The following is a 24,423-nucleotide window of genomic DNA, read 5'->3' as shown; positions in this document are numbered from 1 at the left end:
TGTGTGTGTGTGTGTGTGTGTGTGTGTAAAACAAAACAAAACAAAACAAAACAAAACAGAAACTCGATGGCGTGTGTTTCCAATGCATTATAGCAAATTTGCCTCTCTTACATGTACTGAAAGGTATAAATTAGGTCTTTTATTTGGTGAGGCTGATGAGTTAAAATACAACAGAGCGTGTAAAGATCAAAGACAAAGTGAGGAAAGCCAGAAAACATTTCACCTAAATATTTGAATGCAATGCATGATTACTAAGCCAAAGGAAAACTATTTATCTGGCCTGAAGAATGTTATTTAAATCCCAGGCTCATTCATGCTAAACAGAGGCAACATTTTCCATTCACTTCTCCAAGGGTTCTCTTCTCCTGGAAGTGACCCCCTCCTTTCTCCCTCTAGCATTCCTATTTATGGGCTTAATGCCCACAACTCAGAAGGGTAAGTTTAGAAGGTGCTCATTGCCAAAATGATGATGTTTAAGTGTCAAGTCAATTTTAAACAGGGTGATGTTTTTAGGTTGTGCCAACCTATAAACATTTTTCTTGCCATAAAACTATAAACTAAAACCCACTAATAAAAAGGCCAGAAGGATAATTATTTACAATGATGTAGTAACGAGTTTGAGCTACCTTCCCTTTTCCAAAGAAGTAAAAAGGAACTGAATTTTTTAAGATGGAAAAGTCACACCGTCTTCTACCTAAGTGAGCCGTTTGCTCCTTTCCTTATATTTTCAGTGTGCTAGCGGTTAAAACGTACAGAAAAATGCATTTGGCAAATCTCCCTATCTTGCTAGACACAAACCAATGCTAACGTCAGATAAAAAAGATTTCATTAATAAGAATTTTCATTATCATCGCCGTCAAAACTCATGTGGAGCCACAGTCTTTTGGAATATTCCCTGACCAGAGACCGTGGGTGCTACTCTCGAAACAGAATACATGCTTCCTTTTGGTTCTTCTGCCAACTATTTATTATCTTGAGGTCTGAAAGATAATGGAAGCGCATCTAATATTACCAGATTTCTTATATTCCTAGCTCTTCTTTCCATGTTTCTCTTTCTTTGCCCAAACTGCCTGTTCTAAACGATGAAAGAAAAAAAAAGTTAAAATATATCTGTATTTTAGAAGGGGAAATAGCATGTAGGTATGTATTTGTTTTCTACAAGGTATTTGTTTCTGTAACTGAACACGGTGATGGTCCATCTCCCAGAGGAGGCCCTGCCAGTCTGGCTTTGCCACACTTGAGGTCACGTGACCTGCAACGCTGTCTGTCCGCCATTACTCTGCAGGCCTAATACATCTGGCTTACTAATTCCCTTACTGCGTTCGGCTTAATTCCCGAAGTCAATCCTATTTTCTTGCTAAGCATGCCATCTGCTCCCGATGGACGCAACCATTATAATCTCTGGCTGTCCACAGATGTGTGTGTGGCATGTCATTCTGCCCCGTATCGCTGGGCCCTGCTTAACACCTAGGCACAGGTGGTTTTTGGTTTGAGTGAGTGAGGTCAAAGCAATTTGTAGGCATGCAGAATGCTGGAGGAGCAGAAACTCGAGATTTCAGTTCTCTTTGTCATTAAGTGGTTGCTCGAAGCCAGGCAGAAGGTGTCACTGAACTGGAGGCTGCCGGCTGAGGGCTGATTACAGCATCTCAGAACCTCTCTCAGGGATCTGCAGGCAAGAGTGGGGTGGGGGTGGGGTTTACGTGGGGCTGTGCCAAGGTTTCTGAGCAGACTGGGTTCCCTGATGGCCATGGGAATCAAAAGCTTCCAAAAAACAGATTCAAGCCCCAGGAGATCTCTCTCTCTCTTCTCTCTCTCTCTCTCTCTCTCTCTCTCTCTCTCTCTCTCTCTTTCTCTCTCTCTCCCCCTTAAAATGTGGTACTGAAATGCCAACTATTTTTTTTTAACGTTTATTTATTTTGAGACAGAGAGAGACAGGGCATGAACTGGGGACGGTCAGAGAGAGAGGGAGACACAGAATCTGAAACAGGCTCCAGGCTCTGAGCGGTCAGCACAGAGCCCGACACGGGGCTCGAACTCACAGACCGCGAGATCATGACCTGAGTCGAAGTCGGACGCTTAACCGACTGAGCCACCCAGGCGCCCCTGAAATGCCAACTATTAAGATGCCGGAAAGAAACAGTGGAGGTGAACTTCTTTCGAATTGACCAATAAGGGAAATCAAGTGCTTTAAAGTTAGTACCGTTAGTAATAATAAAAAATGGTGATGCTAATTACAGTCTCCCTTGGAGGGTGTTTTATACTTTACAAAGCGTTTTAAAGTACCCTAGTTCACACAGTCCTTACAATAACACGAGAGGATATATGATGACGGCGTTCCCATTATTCAAAAAATGTAAACCCAGACATAAATACATGTATGAAGTGACAGAAGGGATGGAGTTGGGGCTCAGACCCAGGTGTCTGTTCCACTGATGCTCACCCTGCTAGTTAACCACTCACCCTGCTAGTTAACCACTCACCCTGCCAGTTAATCATTTTCCCTCTTTCTGCTGCTTTCTTTCTTTCTGCTTATTTAATGGTTTCATGATGGATTTGGCATTTTGCGGGGTGATATTACAGCTGAGGGAAGCGAGCCACCGGAAGGTACCCACTCCACACTCCACAGGGTGACTGTGAACTCCGTAAAAATGTTGTACATTTTGCCTGAAAGCCAACCTTGTGAATTTGTATGCTTAGTTAAACCAACTTGACAGCTGAAGAATATATTTATAGTTTTCTTTACTGCAGACACAAATTCCTCCAGCCTTATGGGAAGGGGTGAGCCCAATCATTCCTTGCCCATCCACTGTAAGGCTGTGACTCCTCACCTCACCCCTCGTCAGGCCCCAGATTCCAGGGCCAGAGGCTTTCAAGTCTCAGAAACGTCAATCCTTTTCACATGTTTTTCTTCCCCAGCTACTTCTCTTGACCCGGACTCTTCTCTTCCTCATCCCACTTTGCCACTCTGCCTACCTGTTAGTGCCTGAATTTATGGACTGCTTAGATATCCAATATATAATTATTGAAAGGTGTGCAGTAAAAGACATTTATCTGCATCAAAGGGTACAGGTCAATGAATGGCCCTGAGTGAAACGGTGTAAATATTTATCAAGCTTCACTCCAGGCCTATGAGTTATAGCTCACAATTAAGCAAGCCGTGTCCTTTTTTTGCACACCAGGAGTCAGATAAACAGCACCAGACCGGAAGCTCTGTACACTGATCATGGTACGAACCTCATCGAATCTCATCAATTAAAGGGCACGGTGCCATCCTGTCATTTGCAGGGATTAAGTGAGATGTCAAATGTGAAGTGTGTAGCCCAGTGTGTCCTGAAACATAATAGCTTAAAGTACAATCATTACCACTCTCATCATTGTGACTTATTTTAGGTCTAGAAGGCGAATAATGTTAAGACTTAAGGAAATGAGCCACGGGTGACTGCAGAACAGGGAAGGAGCAAGAGGTGGAAATGAGTTAATAATCTTTGGGATAAATGAGGAGAGATTAAATAGAAGTACTAACACAAGGACATGATAAAAGAGAACATTTTCAAGAGAAGAAAAGAGCTTGCACAAGTCACGGCCAGGCAGAGAGAAATAAAGGGGAAGATATACACGACGTAAAGTGATGCAGAGAGAAAAGGACCCTTGTGAGAGGAGCAGAAAGAAGATTCAGAAGAATGAATACCCTGTCTTCTGCTGCCCCCTGAGCCCCAATTAAGAGGAAGGGGCTGCATTTGCCTCAAGCTAAATCCTAAGATTTGGGAGTGAACTTGCACATGGCCCTGTGGACCATTGACTCTCTAGGAAAGATGCTGTGAAGTTCAGAGTCACCATCAACTTGGCTTCCTTAGAAACTCAACTACAAAACAAACTCCTTCAAAAACAAAAGGCAGTTTTGGGCCAAAGGAAGACGAGACTTGCACCCTTAAGAAGTGGTAGGTGGGTCCTCCACATATGCAGCTCAAAGGTTGATAACTTTGAGGAACTTCCCCAGGAGAGAATGTCAAACAGCAAACACACAGGTCTTTACCACAGGAAGAGCATTTTCCACAACACGGTCCTTTATGGATAAAGGAAAACAGTGGCTGACACATGAAGTTGCAATGGGATAAATCAAGGCGGGGGGGGGGGGGGAGTCAATTTCCCTTCATGGAAATGACATCTCGTTTATCACCCCTGAGTTTTATTCAGCTTTTACTTCATAATGTGCTTCCTCTTTCCTATGCCACTGCCCTTGGAAATATGTCAAAAGACGGTTGATTTTGTGAAAGTACCTTCCGTGGATTTTCTCAGTAAAATCATAAAGCTGTCATCACTGAGGAGAGATAAATGTTTCCCGAGAGGGGGAATGCTCCTCTCTCCCATTACCACGATGCCTACTGCTTCTGGTGGCCATAAATCCTCTGATCACCAGAGTTTAAAGGTAATCGGCTTGCTTGGCAAGTCTGACAAATCTTAGAATGGCAAGATACCAGCCTGTCTGAGGCAGGACTGAGAGTTAAATTCAGACAAATGCTAAGGAGATGTAAAGCACTTACCGGGATCTCCAACAGGCCATCCTCACAGGGAGGGCTGAGGCCTTTCTTTTCTGCTTCAATTAATCAGAGTCCCCCTCTGTCTGGCAATGTGGCATATACTCTTAGCCTGTACCATTTAACTTGTTGGCCACGATCACCTGCCTTATGCCTTTCAGATTGGAGTTTAGTGCCTAAGGCTATAGTATTCAGACTAAGAAAAAAGAGCTGATATTCAAGAATTTGTGATTATCTGACATTGAAATGATAATTTTGAGGATCAGTGAAGTATGGGTAGAGAGATCAGGTACCTCTTGAAATGCAAAGCTCTTTGTGTCAGCTTCAGCTGATACAAAGGGGAAAACATTTCCCAGGACTCTTGCCTCATAGTGATAGAACACCCTCTCTGGGAAATGTATGTCTTTTTTAAAAAAATTGTTTATTTATTTTTGAGAGAGATTTGGGGGAGGGACAGAGACAGAGGGAGACAGAGGATCTGAAGCTGGCTCTGTGCGGAGAGCAGAGAGCCGGACGCGGGGCTTGAACTCACGAACCATGAGATCATGACCCGAGATGAAGTCAGACGCGTAACTGACTGAGCCACCCAGGTGCCCCAAATGTATGTCTTTTAAAAATGAGTTGGTAAACAGATTCACGTAAACAGATTCACGGTTCTGAAGGCGGTGTGATGATGGACATGCTTGCCTTGTATTTTAACTACCTCCCCCTTCCATTTTCCTCATCCCAGCCAATGGAGTAAGTGCTGAGAACACACGTACTTCCACTCCACGTGCTCGAAGGAAAGTGTTCTCGGAATTCGCTGCCGTGTGTTGGGCTTTGTGTTGAAATAACGGACCATCAAGATGGGCCAGCACGATGGAGACCTGCCCTCACCAAAACCAGCAAGAAGGTAAGACACGGGGATGCCTCCGTGCCTCCTTGTTCACTGGGGGAAATACAGCTTTCTACTCAGTTACCCTGTGAAAGTTTCTACTCAGTTACCCTGTGAAAGAAGCGTCTAAATGTGTTTTCGCACTACGATGTGAAGGACTCCATGTCACCTTTCTTAGGGACATTTGTCTTTTCAAACAATGGGATCAGATTGCATATGGTGGACTGTAGGCTCCACTAGAGGAAACAGTTAGCTTCCCTTGCCTCTCAATCAAATCTCACATTAAGATTTGGAGACGACTCCATGTGCCATATGCATGTCTGAGTGCTATGCCTCTCAGCTTCCTTCCCTCACAAAGGCTGCCTGCTGCTTCACTGCTTCTGGGAGACCATAGAGGGCGCTGCTCAGCCATTAGCTAGATCGTTAGCAAGGAACTCACAGGGGTGGTATCACTTTGAACTGGTGTTCTCTTACATTTCTCGCGTAATCAACTGTGCTGAATTTTTACGTATTATCAGCTACTGGTATAAAATAATTTGCAAAATTATGGTACTGTATGGTTCAGAACAATATTTTTCTTGAGGATAAGCCTCTGGGTTATTAGCTTAAGGACCCACACACAAAACTTCAGGGTTCCTGTTGACCCTGGGGTCTAACCGATGGGTCTCAGCAACATCAGACTGCATCGTTCCAAAGCGGCTTGACTTTCTCCAAACCTGAACCTCTACAGAGTCTCCCTTAATCGAAAGGATCAGGGTGTCTCACTTTTAGAAAAGTCAGGGATTCGTGATAAGGAGAAGGAGAAAATTTAGTCTATTTTTGAGGAACAGAGAGCCATAATGCATAAGAGAAACTGGCCGGCCCGGGGCTACGGCTCCTGCCGCACTTGCCCTTGGCCACCAGGTCAATCTGTGGGCAGCAGGCATGTTCATCCACATCCCAGAGTGAGCATGGTAAGTATCTGGAAAGAGTGGTATCACAAGCATGGAAAAATACTACAAATGATTAGCTTGGGGTGGGAGATGATGGGCATTAAGGAGGCCACTTGTTATATGAGCACTGGGTGTTACATGTGAGTGATGAATCACTAAATAAAAAAACCCCAAAAAACATAGGAAGTAGGAAACAAAAGAAAAAAAAAAGAGTGCCTTGTACAGCTTCTAGAATGTGGACTTGAAATGCATAGAAGAGAATTTCTTCTTTATAACACTCAGTGCTACCCTTTTAAATTCCATTTGTGTAAGGAGTGAAACCCATTAACTGTCACCTAGTAATGCAATTTATAAAAACTCATTACAGACCGTCTTTTCCTTTAACTGTGATGGCTGCTTGGCAGAGGCACACATTAGTGAGAAAGTATTGATTGTCTATGAGCCTAGAACCCCGGATCGGATACTGAACAGAAAAGCCAGTCAGTCTGCTGATTGTTACCATGAAAGAACCAGAAGGAGTAAATATCCAGGTTCATACAAGGCACATCTCTATGATTTTCAAAGTCACTCTGCCAAATGCATCGACCTGCTTTGTCTCAGCTTCTCCACCGAGTCTTGGACGGGAAGTGAGATGCTCTGGTCCCAGCCCCGGGTCTCCCTTCCTCGGGAGGCTCAGAAACCCTGTGGCTGACAGCAGGGACTTTGACGAAAGATAGATGTGTGCTCTGGGACAAACCACCTGGTTCTCTAAGGCTCTGTTTCCTCAGATCCAAGTGGAAACAATCATAATATGTACTTCAGAACACTGCCACGAATACTGAATGTGATAACGTATATATCATGCACCATGCCTGGCTCGTACACAGGAAGAACCCAATAAACGTGAGCTGTTGTCCTCAATGTTGTTGTAAGGCTGACTAGCTATTCAAACCTCCCTGGTCCCCATTTCCTCATTGGGATTATATTAGTGCTTCTGAACCTTTTTCTCTAAGGTACCACAGCAGCTTCTGATCGAAAGCATCCCCTGGAGGCCAACTGGGAGTGTAGCCTGCAGGGGGTGATCTCCACCACAAAGAAATATATATATATATATATATATATATATATATATATATATATGGGATTATATATTATATATATCATATAATAACAAATATATATTTTTTATAGTTTACATTTTTCCTTGCAATTTTAAAAACCAAATTTTGCATTTGCCATCATAGTAAACCTTTGTTTAAATATTTAAGAAGATACCAGAGTTCAAACTACGTTCAGCCACATTTGACGCTGCAGGAAGAGGAATCTGGATCATCCTGTGGGTCTATGACAGCAGTGGTTGGCGGAACCTGTGGGGGGTGCATTCCACAAAAACCCTGCTGCGTAAGGCATGGTCTGCAAACCGGCATGTAGGCGCCCCCTTGGAGCTTGTGAGAAATGCAGAATCAGGTCTCGACACAGACCCACAGGGGCAGGACTGCATTTTATCAAGATCCCTGCGTGGTAGTATGCCTATTAATGCCGAGAAGCATTGTATTCGGTTTCCAAGGAACCCTTGGTGCTAACCTACTCTGATTAAGTCAGGTGAGGAAATCAGCACACGGTCATTGAGCGTGGGAGGCTGACACTGTGCTAATTAACGTGGGGGACACAGCGACGACAATGCCATGCCCCTCCTTTGAGGGTTTTCTAGCTGGGAACGGGAAGAGCAACGACCTGGCCCCACAGGAACCTGCCAGCTGCCCCACTGGAAATTTGGTCACCTATTCATTAGAGATTGTCCACCTTTAAAGGGAAGTGAAAATAAAGGAGGTTGGTGATCTGAATCTGGAAATCTTAGAGAAATGGCCATCAGCCTCTCGCCTATTCCCCTCTCCACCTCCCTCCCTATCTCCAGCCCTATTAAAATACTTGTTAGTGTTTTTTTTTTTTTAATGTTTATTTATTTTTGGGACAGAGAGAGACAGAGCATGAACGCGGGAGGGGCAGAGAGGGAGACACAGAATCGGAAGCAGGCTCCAGGCTCTGAGCCATCAGCCCAGAGCCCGACGCGGGGCTCGAACCCGCGGACAGCAAGATAGTGACCTGAGCTGAAGTCGGACGCTTAACTGACTGAGCCACCCAGGTGCCCCTACTCGTTAGTGTTTTAACATATTATTCTTACATCCCTACACATACCGTTAGTGTTGAAAAAACTTAACTCCCTGGTGTGAAGAGGAACTAAAAATCCATTTTGACCAGACTGGCATTAAGTAGTTTTCTTAAGGCAGCTGTTACGGTGCGTAATGAGTTGTCTGTGTATCCCAGACGCCTGTTTACAGTCTAAGCTTCTGACACCCTCTCATTTGACTCTGCCGCTAATAATTCATGGGTTCATTGAAAGTTGCAAGGGAAGGAGAGTTTTTCTGAATTTTATAGAGCCCTTATGTTCTCCCTGAGACAGGCCTGCGTGGAGCAGTTCAAGTTTGATGTTGTGCAGAGTAACATTTTCACCCGAAGACCACAGGATCTGCGCTGTTACGAAAGACTGTCAAGGCAGAAAAAGGAAAAAGTCAAGGGAAGCCCAATCTGACTGTTTCTCTTGACGTCCACATGTGGGACTGTGTCACTAAAAGGGGCAGTGGTGGCAAAGTGTCATCTGTGGCTCCGGGCTCTTTGGAGAAGAGGAAGATAAGGACAGAACCGGTGGGCTGTTTGAGGGATTCTGTGAGGCGATGCTGGGTTCCTATGAGTCTGGGTAGGAGTCTGGCTACAGGGAGGGGAGGGAGAGCGTCTACACTGCCCATCAGAAGTGCAGATCCACAAATGCAGTCTCATTCCTCGATGGTATCAATGACATCTTGATTCTTTCCTGTCTAACGTCATGAAGACATTACCAGGACTAGTGTCCCTCCTTCCCACAGGCTCATTTAAGCCCGTTCCATCTGGCTCACACCTTCCCACTTGAATCCCACAGATTCTGCCCATGACCTCTTAGGCCTCAAGTCTAATGGCTTTCCGAAAGGTCTTCTCCCACTAGATTTTACTCCAATATTTGACACAGTTTGTCTTTTACCATCCTCTTTCCCTTTGGCACCTCATTAATCTGCTTTTTTTTTCAATGTATCCGGTGTTCTCTTCTGAGTTTCCTTTAATGGCTTGACCCCTGAGCCTGTCTGTTAAACAGCCACTTCCTCAGTCCCAGCCCCCATCTTTCTGAAGCTACGCTCTCGTTTTTAAATATGCATCCACTCCAACAGCTTCAACGGACGTTTCATTGAATACCCCCAGAATACACATATCAACAACTGAGGTCTTTATTTCCCCGGATCGAGTAATAAATCTCCCACTGTCTCCTGGGCATTCGCATATGATTAATAATCTCTCCATCTACCTTTATCAACTCGATACACTACCACCACCCCGGGCTGAACGTTGGTCTTATTAGTACCATGAAGCCTTCAATGACCTCAAAGCCTAGAACAACCTCTCTCTCCCTACTGAAGTGTGCCAGTTGAGATTTGCATAGTAATATCTGCTCTTTGGTATTTCACAGAGCTATTGTTCTCCCCAGGACAGTGCAGGACTGAGCAGAATGATGTGCAGAGTAAGATTTCTGCCTTGCATCACTCACTTATTTAACAAATATTTATGGAGTGTCTACTGTGTGCCAGGCACTGTTCACACAACTAGGAATAGAGAGGTTACCAAAAAATACTTCATCTATCCAATGACCCAACAATTGCATTACTAGGTATTTATTAAAAGGATACAAAAATGTTGATTCAAATGGGCACATGCCCCCCCCCCCATGTTTATAGCAGCACTATTGACAATAGTCAAATTATGGAAAGAGCCTAAATGTGCATCAACTGAGGAATGGGTAAAGAAGACGCGGTTTATATATACAGTGGAATATCACTCGGCCATCGAAAAGAATGAAATCTCACCATTTGCAACAATGTGGATGGAACTAGAATGTATTATGCTAGGTGAAATAAGTCAGTCAGAGAAAGACAAATATACAATTTCACTCATATGTGTAATTTAAGACCCACAACAGATGAACAGGGGAAGGGAAGGAAAAATAAGATAAAAACACAGAGGGAGGCAAACAATAAGGGACTCTTAAAATACAGAGAACAAACTGAGGGCTGCTGGAAGCGTATTGGGTGGGTGTTGGGTGGGGGGATGGGCATGAAGGAGGGCACTTGTTGGGATGAGCACTGGGGATCATATGTAAGTGATGAATCACTGGGTTCTACTCCTAAAACCAATACTATACTGTATGTTAACTAGCTTGGATTTAAATAAATAAATAAATAAAAATAATAATAGCAGTAATTATTAAATAATAATAAATAATAATTAATAAATAAAAAATAATAATAAAAAACACTTTGCCATCAAGAAGCTTACATTCTAGAATGGGAGGGGGATCTGACCAATCATCTATCTGCCTACCTACCTACCTACCTATTTTAGGTGGTAATAAGCACCATGAAGAAAAATGAGTAAAAGTAAGAGGGAAGGAAATGATGTGTTTACAGGGGAGGGCTATTTACTTAGGGTTGTAAAAGGGACCTTTCTGCTGGACTGATATTGAACAGAGACCTAAAGAGAGAGAGAAAGTCATGCACGAAGACGTCTGCAGGATGGGCATTCGGTGCCAGGCGCAGAGCACGCTTGCGGTGGACAGGACACGGTGGTGAAGCCAGTGGGGGCCAGGCAGGGAAGGAAGGGGATGGTGGGAGGAGAGGACACTGGAGAAGCAGCAGGGAACACATCACTAAGAGCCTCAGGTTCCAGCAAAGACTTTGGATGAGAGAAGAAACCATGACAGAGTTCTGAGTAAGAGTGTTTGGGCATGATGAGTCAGCTTGCGTTCTTGCGTTTTGTAAGAGCTGTTCAGGCTGCCATGCTGAGACCAGGCTGGAAGGACTTTTGTATCCAAAGACAGAAGCAAGCGGTGCAGTGAGGCGACGATTAAAATAGTTCAGATGGGGGCTGATGGTGAATTGGGCTGGGAAGTGGTGCGGGGCTGGTAGCACTGAATAGATACTGAATATATATATTTTTAAAAGGACAGTCAACAGTAGGAGAGAAAGAAAGAAACAAGGAGGACCACGAAATGTCAGATCTGAAGACCTGGAAAGAAGAAGGTGTCAAAGACAGAGGAGTCGGTTAATGGCCGTTGGAATGTGGAATCTGGCGTCGGGCTTTCTGAGTTTGAGGCACGCGCTGGGTAAGGAGGTAAAGAAGCAGAAAGGCGGTTTGCTATATATGCCCTCGTTGTCTCACTCTCAGAAGACTAGTGCATTGAAAGCACAGCTTTTCAAATGCTGGGTAGCAAAAAGAAACCGACTCTACAGGGGAAGGGAGGAGGCATATCATACAACCTGCGACCGCTTTTTTGCATGCCACATGCTGAAAACAGCCATCTACCACATGAAGCTGTTTCCATTTCATAATCGAATTACTCCCTCAAATAGGCCTGACCATTTTCATTTTTAAACCATTATTTAAAAAACACATTATTTTGGGACAATGCAATCCTTCCGTCTTACTCCTACTGCAGAAACTATCAGTGTAGTAGTGGAAGATGAAATATTGACAGAGTTGTGAATCCGTTAGTTTCCAAACAACAGTGGGTCAGACATTTTCTACTACAACATGGTGCCCGCCCAAGAAGGGATCACGGGGTGATGCCTTTCAACACCTGAAAGCATCTGAAAGGTGGATCAGCCCAGTGCTCCGACCATGGACGTTTGCTAGCACGCACACGAGTCTAAAGCATGTATCTAACTGTGCCAGAATGTACATGGAGTCCACACAACTGATTTCCAATTTCTATTAGCGATTTAGGAAGTACTGGAAACATCACACCAAAACTCTGCCTCTCTGACAGAGCATTTCTGTCAGATGTTCATTTTGAGACCTGCATCCCTTCAAAAGTGTGGTGATTCTTCTCTCTCCTGTGACTTATGGGCAAAATCTCTGCTTTCCATTTCTCTTTTTTCTGTGATCCCCCTTCCTTCTCACTTCATCTCACTATACTTTCTTTCTTCAACTCTAAAGGAAAAGACAGAGTACAGAGGAAGGAGGAAAACATTAAAATTCCAACATTTATATACACATTCAACCTCGGATGCTCTAGAAAGACGAGGTTCCATCTGGGTGCAAATTTGACATATATTAGTTCAAAGCAGGAGTATTAACAAAGCCTTAAAACAAACCATAATAACAACACAAATTTCAACATATTGCATTTCTTTGATGAACTTAAAAATACGCTTAGCCAGAAGACTCCACAAAATGTCTCGTTTGTGTTCCCCACGCCAGAATGTAAATGTCATGGAGCATAGTCAACGTGGAAATAACAGCATAAAGTCCCCTTATACCTTATCACGTGGAGACCATGGTTTATTTTATACTCAACTCCGACAAAGATGAACTGGTCAGATCTAATGTGCTGCCAGACAAGCAAATAACAATTTCACTTATTTAAAATGTGACCCCTCTAGGGACGCCTGAGTGGCTCAGTCAGTTGAGCATCCAACTTTGGCTCAGGTCATGATCTCACAGTTTGTGGGTTTGAGCCCCAGGTCAGGCTCTGTGCTGATAGCTCAGAACCTGGAGCCTGCCTCGAATTCTGTGTCTCCCTCTCTCTGCCCACTCATGCCTCTCTCTCTCTCTCTCAAAAGTAAATAAACATTAAAAAAATTTTTTAAAAATATGATCCTTCTAAATCTGAGAAGAAAAAAAAGCCACACTGTTCACAAAAATGCAAGGATGATCAACCTTCAATAAAAATGGTGAAGCTTGTCAATATTTTCCCAATTTCTGAAGCTACAGTAAATCTACTCAGGAAGCATATTATTACAGATTAACAAAGCATTGTATAGGATGAAAGAAACAAATGAAATAATTAAGAGAAGGCCTTCATCTGTGTTCTCCTGCCTGACTCCAGTGAGTTTTGAGCACTGTATTTGGACAGTTAACAAGGACTGAAAGCCACGGGGACAGCATGGAGAAGACCTGCTTCACACGGGATTAATCACAAAACAACCCTGGAGTCACTGATGTGCTAACTCACAGCATGAGGGGTTGAAATCCTCATGAATGAAATCCCTCATTAGAGAGGGAGGGAGCCAAAAGATAACAGACTCTTAAAAACTGAGAACACACTGAGGGTTGATGGGGGGTGGGAGGGAGGAGAGGGCGGGTGATGGGTATTGAGGAGGACACCAGTTGGGATGAGCACATGGGTGATGTATGGAAACCAATTTGACGATAAATTTTATATTTAAAAAAACCCCACATTTTTAAAGTTTATTTATTTATTTTGAGAGAGAGAGAGAGTGTGTGCATGCAAGCGAGTGAGCACAAGCAGGGAAGGGGCAAAGAGAGAGGGAGAGAGAGAATCCCAAGCAGGCTCCGTGCCATCAGTGCAGAGCCTGATGAAGGGCTCGATTCCATGAACTATGAGATCACAACTTGAGCCGAAATCAAGATTCAGACGCTCAATGGACTGAGCCACCAGGCACCCTGAGAAAAATTACTTTAAATGATCATCCATAAAAGTAACCATTAAACCCATCTACTTTAGTAAAATTACTCTTAAAGACCATCAGAAAATACCCATTATCTCCCACCTACTTTTTATACCAGCTCACTTTCAAAATACAATTTAACAAAAAAGCAGTCAAAGGACTTTATATAAGTTAACACCAGAGAAGCCAATATTTTCTTAACTTTTGGTCAAAAGAAATGTGGTTGGTGCAGGAAATGTAATAATTTGTTTTTCACACAAAAAAGGGAAAAATAGTTATTAAAGATAATTCTACCCTCTTATGATTAAACAGTACCACAGCTAGATATAATGGAATGAAATTGGACCACTTTCTTATACCATACACAAAAATAAATTCAAAATGGACTAAAGACCTAAATGGGAGACCTGAAACCATAAAAATCATAGAAGAGAACACAGGTAATAATCTCTCTGACATTGGCTGTAGCAACATTTTTCCAGCTATGTCTCCTAAAGTAATGGAAACAAAAGCAAAAATAAACTATTGGGATTCCATCAAAATAAAGCTTTTGCACAGCAAAGGAAACCATCAACCAAACAAAAAGGCAACCTACTGAATGGGAGAAGATATTTTCAAATGATATACCTGATAAAGAGTTAATATCCAATATATATAAAGAACTTCTACAACTTAACACCAAACGCAGAAATAATCCGATTACAATGGGCAGAGGTTCTGAATAGATAGTTTTCCAAAGAAATGCAGGTGGTCAACAGACTCATGAAAAAGATGCTCAACATCACTCATCATCAGAAAAATGCAAATCAAAACCACAAGGAGATATCACCTCATACCTGTCAGAATGGCTCAAGTTACAAAGAAATAACAAGTGTTGGCAATGGTATGGAGGAAAAGGAACCTTTGTGCACTGTGGTGGGAATGCAAACTGGTGCAGCCAGTGTGGAAACCAGTAGGGAGGTTCCTCAAAAAATTAAAAATGGAAATACCATATGACCCAGTAAGTCCACTATTGGGTGTTTACCCAAAGAAAAAAAAAAACACTAACTTCAAACCTCTGTGTTTACTGCAGCATTAGTTACAATGGCCAAGATATGAAAACAGCCCAACTGTCCATCAATAGATGAATGGATAAGGATGATGTGGGGTGTGTGTGTGTGTGTGTGTGTGTGTGTGTGTGTGTGTATGTATAATGGAATATTAGCCATAAAAAAGGATGAGATTGTGCCACCTGCAACAACATGGATGGACCTAGAGGTTATAATGCTAAGTGACATAAGTCAGACTAAGACAAATATCATAAGATCTCAGTCATATGTGAAATCTAAAAAACAAAACGAAACCCTAAATGTATAAACAGACAAAAATCAGAATAAGACATATAAAAACAAAGAACAAGGGTGCCCGGGTGGCTCAGTCAGTTAAGCGTCCGACTCGTGATATTGGCTTAGGTCATGATCTCATGGTCATGAGATCGAGCCCCGTGTAGGGCTCTGCACTGAGTGTGGAGCCTGCTTGAGATTCTCTCTCTCCCTCTGCCCCTCCCCTGCTTGTCTACACAGGCTCACTCTTTCTTTTTCTAACAAAACAAAACAAAACCCAAAACAAAGAACTGATGATGGCCAGAGGGAAGGGGGGAGGGGTATGAACAAAACGGGTGAAGGGGCGTGGGGGGTACGGGCTTCCAGTTATGGAATGAGTGAGTCATAGGCTAAAAGGCTCAGCATGAGGAACAGTGTCAGTGCCATTGCAGTAGTGTTTTATGGTGACAGACGGTAGCCACAGTTGTGAGCTGAGCATAACGTACAGTCTTGTTGAATCACTCTGTTGTACACCTGAAACTAATGTAACATTGTGTGTCAGCTATTCTCAGATGGGAAAAAATGACGCGCAATGTCATCAAAGATAAGATCAGTTCTATATTGACAGATTTTCAATATCAACAGCTAGTGTGCAAATGTGAGTTAACAGATTAACAATCTGTTCTCATGTATGGATACTAGAAGCTAATTTGGGAATTATCCAAAATTGGATGTTTACAGAAATGTGATAGCAATTGAATACTGTTATCTGGCCCACATAATGGTAGTTCTGATGTTTAAAAGACATTAAATTTATTGATATGACCAGGAACCTCTTGAAAATGTAAAACGAAAGAAAAAAAATGATGGAATGGGCATACAGCAATGTAATACCAGTTACTTGCTTAATATTGAAAGTGGTTTAATAGCTTATAAAACTTGTAAATTAATAAACGGAAACACTACTGCTTGTTCAGAGAGAGTGGTAATTAAAAGCACGGAGAGCCGAAACAAGCCTTTGAATTCATACAGCCCACTCAACTCCCACGTTTTTACTGGTAGGAAAATAAAAACACAGGTTGATCAGGTTAAGACAAAGCACAGGATGTATACAGCAGACCCTCGCCACTCTTCCTGCTCTAATGTCTGAACTCTTGGCTTGGTACTGAAACATCCATTTGAGTTATTGAATGGTCACACGATCTAATACAAATTACAGGTCAGTCAAAGGGAAAAAGACAAAGAAGGGAACAAGCTTGTAAGTGGGAGAGACAAAGCTCAAGTCGATTCGCAGGCATGCGCTATCCTTGTGAGGTTTTTCCCTACCCATGTCTATACAGTCACCGCGGCAAATAGTGTACCTCTCATTACTGCATATTCCGTCCCGTGTACAGTCAGCAGTGGTAGAGCCGACACCTGTATCTAATTTGTGTTACTGTAATCTGTATATTTTCCATTTGGAAATACTTGCCGTCCAGAAACTAAAAATTTTCTGACCTACACAGCCGACGGGGGGTAGTCTGGGAGGAAGTACGGGTTAGATTCTCTGAAAGTTACACATCTGTTGGCTTCCGGTGCAGAAGGTTGTGATACAGCGAGAATTCCCCGACGTCCTCAGAAAGCCGAGGCCGTAGGCCAATTTCCCACCTTAGAGTGTTCTGTGTAGTCCAAGCAGACGAGATGTTTTCACGCTGAGAAGCTCAAAAGATAAGAGCATCCACAACAGCTTTAGATGCAGGACTGCTAATCTGATATGTTTAATTCCTCTGCCTGAGCAGTTAAGTAAAATTTTGGTTGTTTCTAGGAATCATTTTGTTTCATATTAACGGTCTCACCGCTGACCACCAGTTTTTTAAAAGTCCCTAATGTGGGCGTGTTCCCTCTCATTCTTTTCTGGAATTAGGATAACTTGGTGGATATTCCATGAGGTGACTGTCCTCAAAGGGAAGGCCACTGATCTTGCCGGGACCCTCCTGACAGCTCCATCCCAGCGAAAAACGATAGGGTCATTGTAATTTTATTTATTTAATAATTTTATAAATTACAAACTTATAAATAAATGTATTTACTTATTTAAAAATTTTGTGTATCACTACCAGGAGCAGACAAAATTGTTTTTTTCTACATTTTTTTTAATGTTTATTTATTTTTGAGAGAGAGAGAGAGAGAGAGAGACAGAGTGTGAGCAGGGGAAGGGCAGAGAGAGAGGGAGACACAGAATCCGAAGCAGGGTCCAGGCTCTGAGCGGTCAGCACACAGCCCGACATGGGGTTCGAACCCACGAACCTGTGAGATCACCCCTGAGCCAAAGTCGGGCACCTAACCCACTAAGCCACCCAGGTGCCCCAAGAGCTGACAAAATCTCAACCTTTTGAAACAAAAGATAAGACTACATTAAAACAAACAATCCCGAAGGAATCCCTAGAGAATTAAAATAACCAGTGCCACACCATCATTCAGAATGGATACAGATTTTAAAAGCAGCTCAGTAATTCACATGCTAACGCTGGGAAGGTATCCAAATGTGTGACAAATAATGACAAATAACTGAAGCCCATTTGTTGTGTTTTCTGAAAAATAACTCAGAGGCCAGTCAAACGGTCTCTAGCCAGGAAGAACGACCAGCAAGTTCAGGATTTGCCTTCCTATTGGCACTTGTTTTATAAAAGATAATCATTTTCTATTGAATGGCATCTGTGGCTAGACCAGTCACAACTACAGGCTAGGTCTTGCTGTAAAATGCAAATCATAGCTGTGTCACTTACTCCTGTCGTAAGTTACCAAAGACCATAGCAACACCACAACTTGGCTAGCAAAGCGTCAAGCTCAGGGTCCAAGGCTTAGGTGTTCAACTGGACTGTGTGGTCCACTATTTGAATGTCCTTAGAAAGAACCAGTTATCCTCTTTGAGCCGTGAACTTCACCATCTTTAAATTCCATTCAAGTTCTAACATCCTGTGGCTTTATACAAACACATTTTGGTTTTCACAGACAGCTAGAAACAACAGGAAAACAATGAATTTGAAAGTCATCTTTATAGTTGGTTGAAGATGAAGACAATCTTATAAAACAATCTCATCCACTTGTGAACATTAAAATGCATGTTAATATTGAAAGTTTCTCAGGAATTGTTTGGCTGGGACCCACACAAGAAAAGGAAGTGGCTTTTGTCTGTTCCAAGGCTTTTCTCAGAGCCTGCCAGCTAGGCTTTCTTTTTCTTTCTTTCTCTCCCTCCCTCCCTCCCTCCCTCCCTCCCTCCCTTCCTTCCTTCCTTTAATTTTTTTATCTTTATTTTTGGGAGAGAGAGAGAGAGAGAGAGAGAGAGGGAGAAGGGCAGTGAGAGAGGGAGACACAGAACCTGGAGCAGGCTCCAGGCTCTGAGCTGTCGGCACAGAGCCTGATACAGGGCTCAAACCCACAAAGTGAGATCATGACATGAGCCGAAGTCAGACGCCCAACCGACTAAGCCACCCGGGTGCCCCTTTTCTTCTTTTTAAAAAATCAATATTCTGGGGCGCCTGGATGGCTCAGCTGGTTGAGTGTTCAACTTCGGCTCAGGTCATGATCTCATGGTTTGTGAGTTCCAGTTCTGTGTTGGGCTGTGCTCAAAGCTCAGATCCTGCTTGGGATCCTCTGTCCCCCACTCTCTCTCTGTCCCCCCCCATCCCCCCACTTATACTCTCTCAAAAAAACATTAAATTTTTTTTTAAAAAATCGGTATCCTGAGTAAGAATTGTAAGACTAATGACGTATATTTATAGACAACATATACATACTACTGTAGACCTCCTTGCCCCTGTCCACCTATCCAGGGTGCTTCTGGAATCCTCCTGCCCCATTTCTTTCTCACTTTTCCAGCTGAATCTGTAGACTTCTGTCCTGTGTCTTCACCCAACTCCATGAGGACCTGGCCCCTGCCCCCCTTCCACATCATCTTAGTGTCCGTGCCTAATGAAATACATTTGGCTTCCCCCCCTCACGTTCTCAGAGCTGGCAGAGATCATACTGAGCCTTCTGTTTGGCAAATCTTTGGATGGCCAGGAGGATGTGTCATGATCTCAGACATCAAACGATAAAATTGACTAGAAAACCAGAAACACCAATGGTAGCACTTGTATGGCTGGTAAAGATGCAGAGATATCTAGACGTATTTGCTCTTCTTAATTCATCTTGCTTCAGCACGTCTTTAATTATATTACTGAAACTGTTCAGCCCGCCCCTTTTAAAGAAAGTCTACTGATCTTGACAGACTGTGGGACGTGCCTTTTTTTTTTCTTCAGAAGAGACTGCTGCATATATCTTCCTGTATTTTTGTTTGTGGACTATTACCAGTTAACGATAATAATCTAACTGTGAATAATTGCATTGTACATTTTTCTTTTAACAGTTCCTTCCATGAAGTCACACCCTTTGTACAGCTGCAGAGTCGATGTGGCTTTGACTGCCAGTGTGACTTTCATGTCAATAGAGGTACGTTTTGAGGCACAAGCCCAGTCTTGGCTCTACTGTGTCTGTGCTCCAGGAGATTAATTGACTTAGAAACCAATACTCTGTGCAGGAGGTCAGGGAACTCACCTTGCGCTTTTAGGTCTGCTATTAACAGCTTTGTGTCTGCCTCTGTTTAGGTTTGCACAATTGCCAGGCTAAAGAAAGGGTATTTATCGTTAAGTAATCCCCAAAAGACTGAGGAAGAATTTTCTCGGGTAGTCCTCAAAAGACTAAAATGGAACTAACTGTGTATTTATTCAGTGTGGCTGGGAAGGTGATACTCTGGTTAATAACAGCTGAAATATATGCATTATTTCCTATCACTTACATACTGTGCATTGACTGGCTAATCTTCCCATTAATTTTCTCTTCCTCTGGGCATACAGCTAGATAACATTCTCTAGCCTCCTTCATAATTCGGGAGGGTCTGGGGTTACCAATGGGCTACGAGCAGAAGTACTGAGCACCACTCCAAGCCTGGCTCACAGCATCCTCCCCTGAGCAATTTTATATGCTCTTTTTCTCTTCCAAATTGCTGGAGTGGAGACACCCTTACATGATGGAGCCGGAGGATGGGACAATCATCATCAAATCACTGTTCAGAGAAGAGATGCCTGACCAGGAAAACTCAAAGTGGACTCTTGCATGAGCAAAACATATGCTAATACTGTTTTTCTTTTCTTTCTTTCTTTTTTAGCTTCTTAAAAAGTAACTTTCATTTACTTCATGGACATGAATTGCATCTTAATTTTCAGATTTAAAAATTTTAATTTGTTTTTTGTATTTTACTTCCAGTGCAGTTAACATATAGTGTGTACACTATAGTGATTCAACAATCCCATACATTACTCAGTGCCCATCATGATAAGTGTCCTTTAATCCTCATCACCTAGTTCACCCATCTCATCCCTTGCCTCCCCTCTGGTAACCATCAATTTGTTCCTTATAGTTGAGAGTCTATTTTGGATTTGTCTCTCTCTCTTCCCCCCGCCCCCTTTTGTTTGTTTTGTTTCTTAAATTCCATACACGAGTGAAATCATATGGCATTTGTTTTTCTCTAACTGGCTTATCTCACATAGCATTATACTCTCTAGATCCACCCATGTTATTGTAAATGGGAAGATGCCATTCTTTTTTATGGCTGAGTAATATTCCATTATGTATTCCACTACACATACACACACACACACACACACACACATACACACACACCACACCTCTTTTTGACAGTTGGGCTGCTTCCATACTTTGGCTATTGTAAATAATGCTGCAATAAACATAGGGATGAATATCCCTTCAAATGAGTATTTTTGTATTCTTTGGGTAAATACCCAGGTGTGTGATTCCTGGATCACAGGGTAGTTCTATTTTTAATTTTTTGAGGAACCTCTACACTGTTTTCCACTGTACCAGTTTGTATTCCCACAAACAGTGCAAGAGAGTTCCTTTTTCTCCACATCCTCGCCAACACTTGTTGTTTCTTCAGTTTTTGATTTTTAGCGATTTTGACAGGTGTGAGGTGATGTCTCATTGTGGTTTTGATTTGCTTTTCCCTGACAGTGAGTGGTGTTGAGAATCTTTTCATGACTTCAGGTTATATTACAAAGCAGTAGTAATCACAAGGGTACGTACCAGCACAAAAATAGGCACATCAATGGAACAGAATAGAAAGGCCAGAAATAAACTCACAATTATATAGTCAACTAACTTCCAGCAAAGGAGGAAATAATATGCAATGGGAACAAGACAGTCTCTTCAACAAATGGTGCTGGGAAAACTGGACAGCGACATGCAAAAGAATGAAACTGGACCATGTTCTTACACCATACACAAAAATAAACTCAAAATGGAGTAACGACCTAAATGTGAAACCTGAAACCATAAAAATCTTAGAAGACAGCCCGGGCAATAATTTCTTTGGTGTCAGCCACAACAACGTCTTTCTAGATCTGTCTCCTGGGGCAAGGGAAACAAAAGCTAAAATAAACTATTGGAACCACGTGAAAATAAAAAGCTTCTGAACAGCAAAGGAAATAACAAACAAAACTAAAAGAGAATCTACTGAATGGGAGAAGGTAGTTGCAAATGATATATCCGATATATAAGCAACTTATACAACTCAACGCCAAAAAATCAAATAAATAATCCAATTAAAAATGGGCAGAAGATGTGAACAGACATTTCTCTAAAGAAGACCTACAGATGGCCAACAAGCCAATACTGTTTTATTCCACTCAGTTTTTGGAATTTATCAGTTATATTAGCTAGAATTGTCATAATTAATATGTATTCAATATCCTCTCAAAGAATTAAGGTAGCATAAAAAATACTTCATAATCAAATGAAATTTAATCTTTCTTTGGTGATTTAACATATTCTGCAGAGTCTTTCATTCGGGGTCATCCAAATAAAAAACATAAGAAAGTCTAGTTGCTGAAGCTCAATGGTTGTCTGATTTCCCAGTATTAAAATATTGGCCCTACTTGGGATTCAGGAGAAAACCCTTGATTATTCAGTCTAAAATTACAGCAAAAATGACAACTATTCTCATTAACAATATACTTTATATACGTGAATGTACATATTTTTGTGTTATAAACATATAACATATTTTATACATAAAATCTTTTTTATGCATATCGGCACATTTAATCCCCCAAATATTCTCTGAGATACACGGCATTAACTTTACACACTAGAAAGCTGTAGGTATGGTATGTGGTCACTTACCTAACGTCGGACAGGCTTGTTCAATGCCAGAGCTACAATCTGAACTCAGTTGTGCTGATCATCACGCTCACTCTTATTAAAAGATGAGTCGGAGAAAGTGGTTCCCACATCCTCTTGCACGGGTTGGCGTGTTCACACTGCAGTGTGGGCTGTGTTTCACCCCACTGACCTACATTCAGGTCACAGAGACCTCTGGCTTGCCAAATCTGACGCCCCTCTATTGACCACTTCCGCCATTGGAACCTCCTGTCTTGGCTTCTAAGACTTGATTTTCTCTTGGCGTTCTCTCCTCCTCACAAGCTTCTCTGAAGCTTCCGCATGGCTTCTGCCCCGTGAAGTTCTCACCCCGCATGTGGGTGGCTTTACTTAACTGCCCGAGTCCCCTGCTTCTACCGGCCACCTCGAGGCGGAACACTTTGTCTCTTCACGTTCCAGACACGGCTTTAGCTGCCTGGTGGGTCCACCATGATGCGATGACTCTGGCACTTGAGACTGTGGGCATCCAGCATCTAAATTCAGTCTTTCTTTTCCCACCGGGTCTTACGGCATGCTCTATCTGAATTGGTATCATTGACCTATTTACAAAAGCCAATACCCTAGATCTGAATCTTCTCCTGACGTTCTCCCGGGTTTACTGCAATCACCCAGTAATTAGTCTTCCTGCCTTCTGCCTGGCCCCTCTGCCAGCTGTCTCTGCGTTCAGGCCGGAGTGGTCTTTCTGAAAAGCACGTCTTCTCGTTGAATTTGCTTGCACAATGTCCTTTAATGGCTCTCTCTGACTTCGAACTCCCTGGTTCTGCCACAGGATTTCCACAACCTGGCATACTGTTCACCAAACCCCTCTCCTGCACTCTTCTCACTCGGTTCTCGCCCTGCCCTTCACTGTACAGTGTGGACACCTCAAGCGGGTGGACCCCACAGAGCTGAGGTTTTGCCTAATTACAGTGTCTACCCACAGGAACGTTGTGAAGTTGAAAGAGATAGCACATGTAAAGTGATCGGAATGGTATTTGGTGCACAGTACTTCTAAGTGTTGGTGGTAGTTATGATTTGCTTTTGCCTCACCATAGCCTAGCTCAGTGGAGAGAAAATGTTAATACAATGGACCATATATAACTGGGGAGGGGAGTGTTCTTAGAGTGCATTTTAAAAATAAAACTAAATCAGGGGTGCCTGGGTGGCTCAGTCAGTTAAGCATCCGACTTTGGCTCAGGTCATGATCTCGAGGTTTGTGGGTTCGAGCCCCACGTCGGGCTCTGTGCTGACAGCTCAGAGCCTGGAGCCTGCTTCGGATTCTGTGTCTCCCTCTCTCTCCCTGCCCCTTCCCTGCTTGCGCTCTGTCCCTCTCTCAAAAATAAATAAACATTAAAAAAATAAATAAAATAAAACTAAATCAGACTTGCATCTTGATAAAAGCAACACCCAGCCCTCCTGAAACCAAACCAACATCAGGAGAATGACAGGCTGATGCTATTGTAGGGCAAACAAAAGATGGTTCAAAGTGTAGCTGATGAATCCCTTCACGTACAGTATGGTTGGCCCTTGACCAACATGGGTTTGAACAGTCTGGGTCCACTTACACATGGATTTTTTTTCCTAATAAATACAGGACAGTACTGTGAATGTATTTTCCTTTCCTTGTAATTGTCTTTATAACATTTTCTTTTCTCCAGCTTACTTTATCAGAAGAACACAATATAAAATACATATAACATAAAAATACGTATTAATTTACTGTTTATGTGATTCATAACGATTCCAGCCAATAGCAGGCTATTAGCAGTTATGGTTTTGGGGAGTCCCAAGTTGTAATGTGCAGATTTTCAACTGCGCTGGGGTTGGCACCCCAACCCCTGTGTTGTTCAAAGGTCAACTGTGTACTCAAACAAGTCACCTGAGATAATGTGTTTAACATATCAGATCTGTTGGGGCACCTGGGTTGCTCAGCTGGTTGAGCGTCTGACCTTTAATTTTGGCTCAGGTCATGATCCCAGGGTCATGGGATCAAGCCCCGCATTGGGCTTCCTGTTGAGA

At 42.6% G+C, this 24,423-nt stretch overlaps 1 protein-coding gene across 5 annotated transcripts in view; it reads right to left on the bottom strand.

Annotated features, from left to right (window-relative positions):
- Positions 1-24,423, bottom strand: part of CHRM3 (cholinergic receptor muscarinic 3) — a 522,291-nt gene that overhangs the window by 107,628 nt on the left and 390,240 nt on the right. The gene's annotated exons all lie outside the window — the stretch shown is intronic.

The sequence above is a fragment of the Neofelis nebulosa genome, chromosome 13 (genome assembly GCF_028018385.1).
Source record: "Neofelis nebulosa isolate mNeoNeb1 chromosome 13, mNeoNeb1.pri, whole genome shotgun sequence".
In the NCBI taxonomy this organism is placed as follows: Eukaryota; Metazoa; Chordata; class Mammalia; order Carnivora; family Felidae; genus Neofelis; species Neofelis nebulosa.
This window is presented reverse-complemented; position numbering and strand designations above follow the sequence as displayed.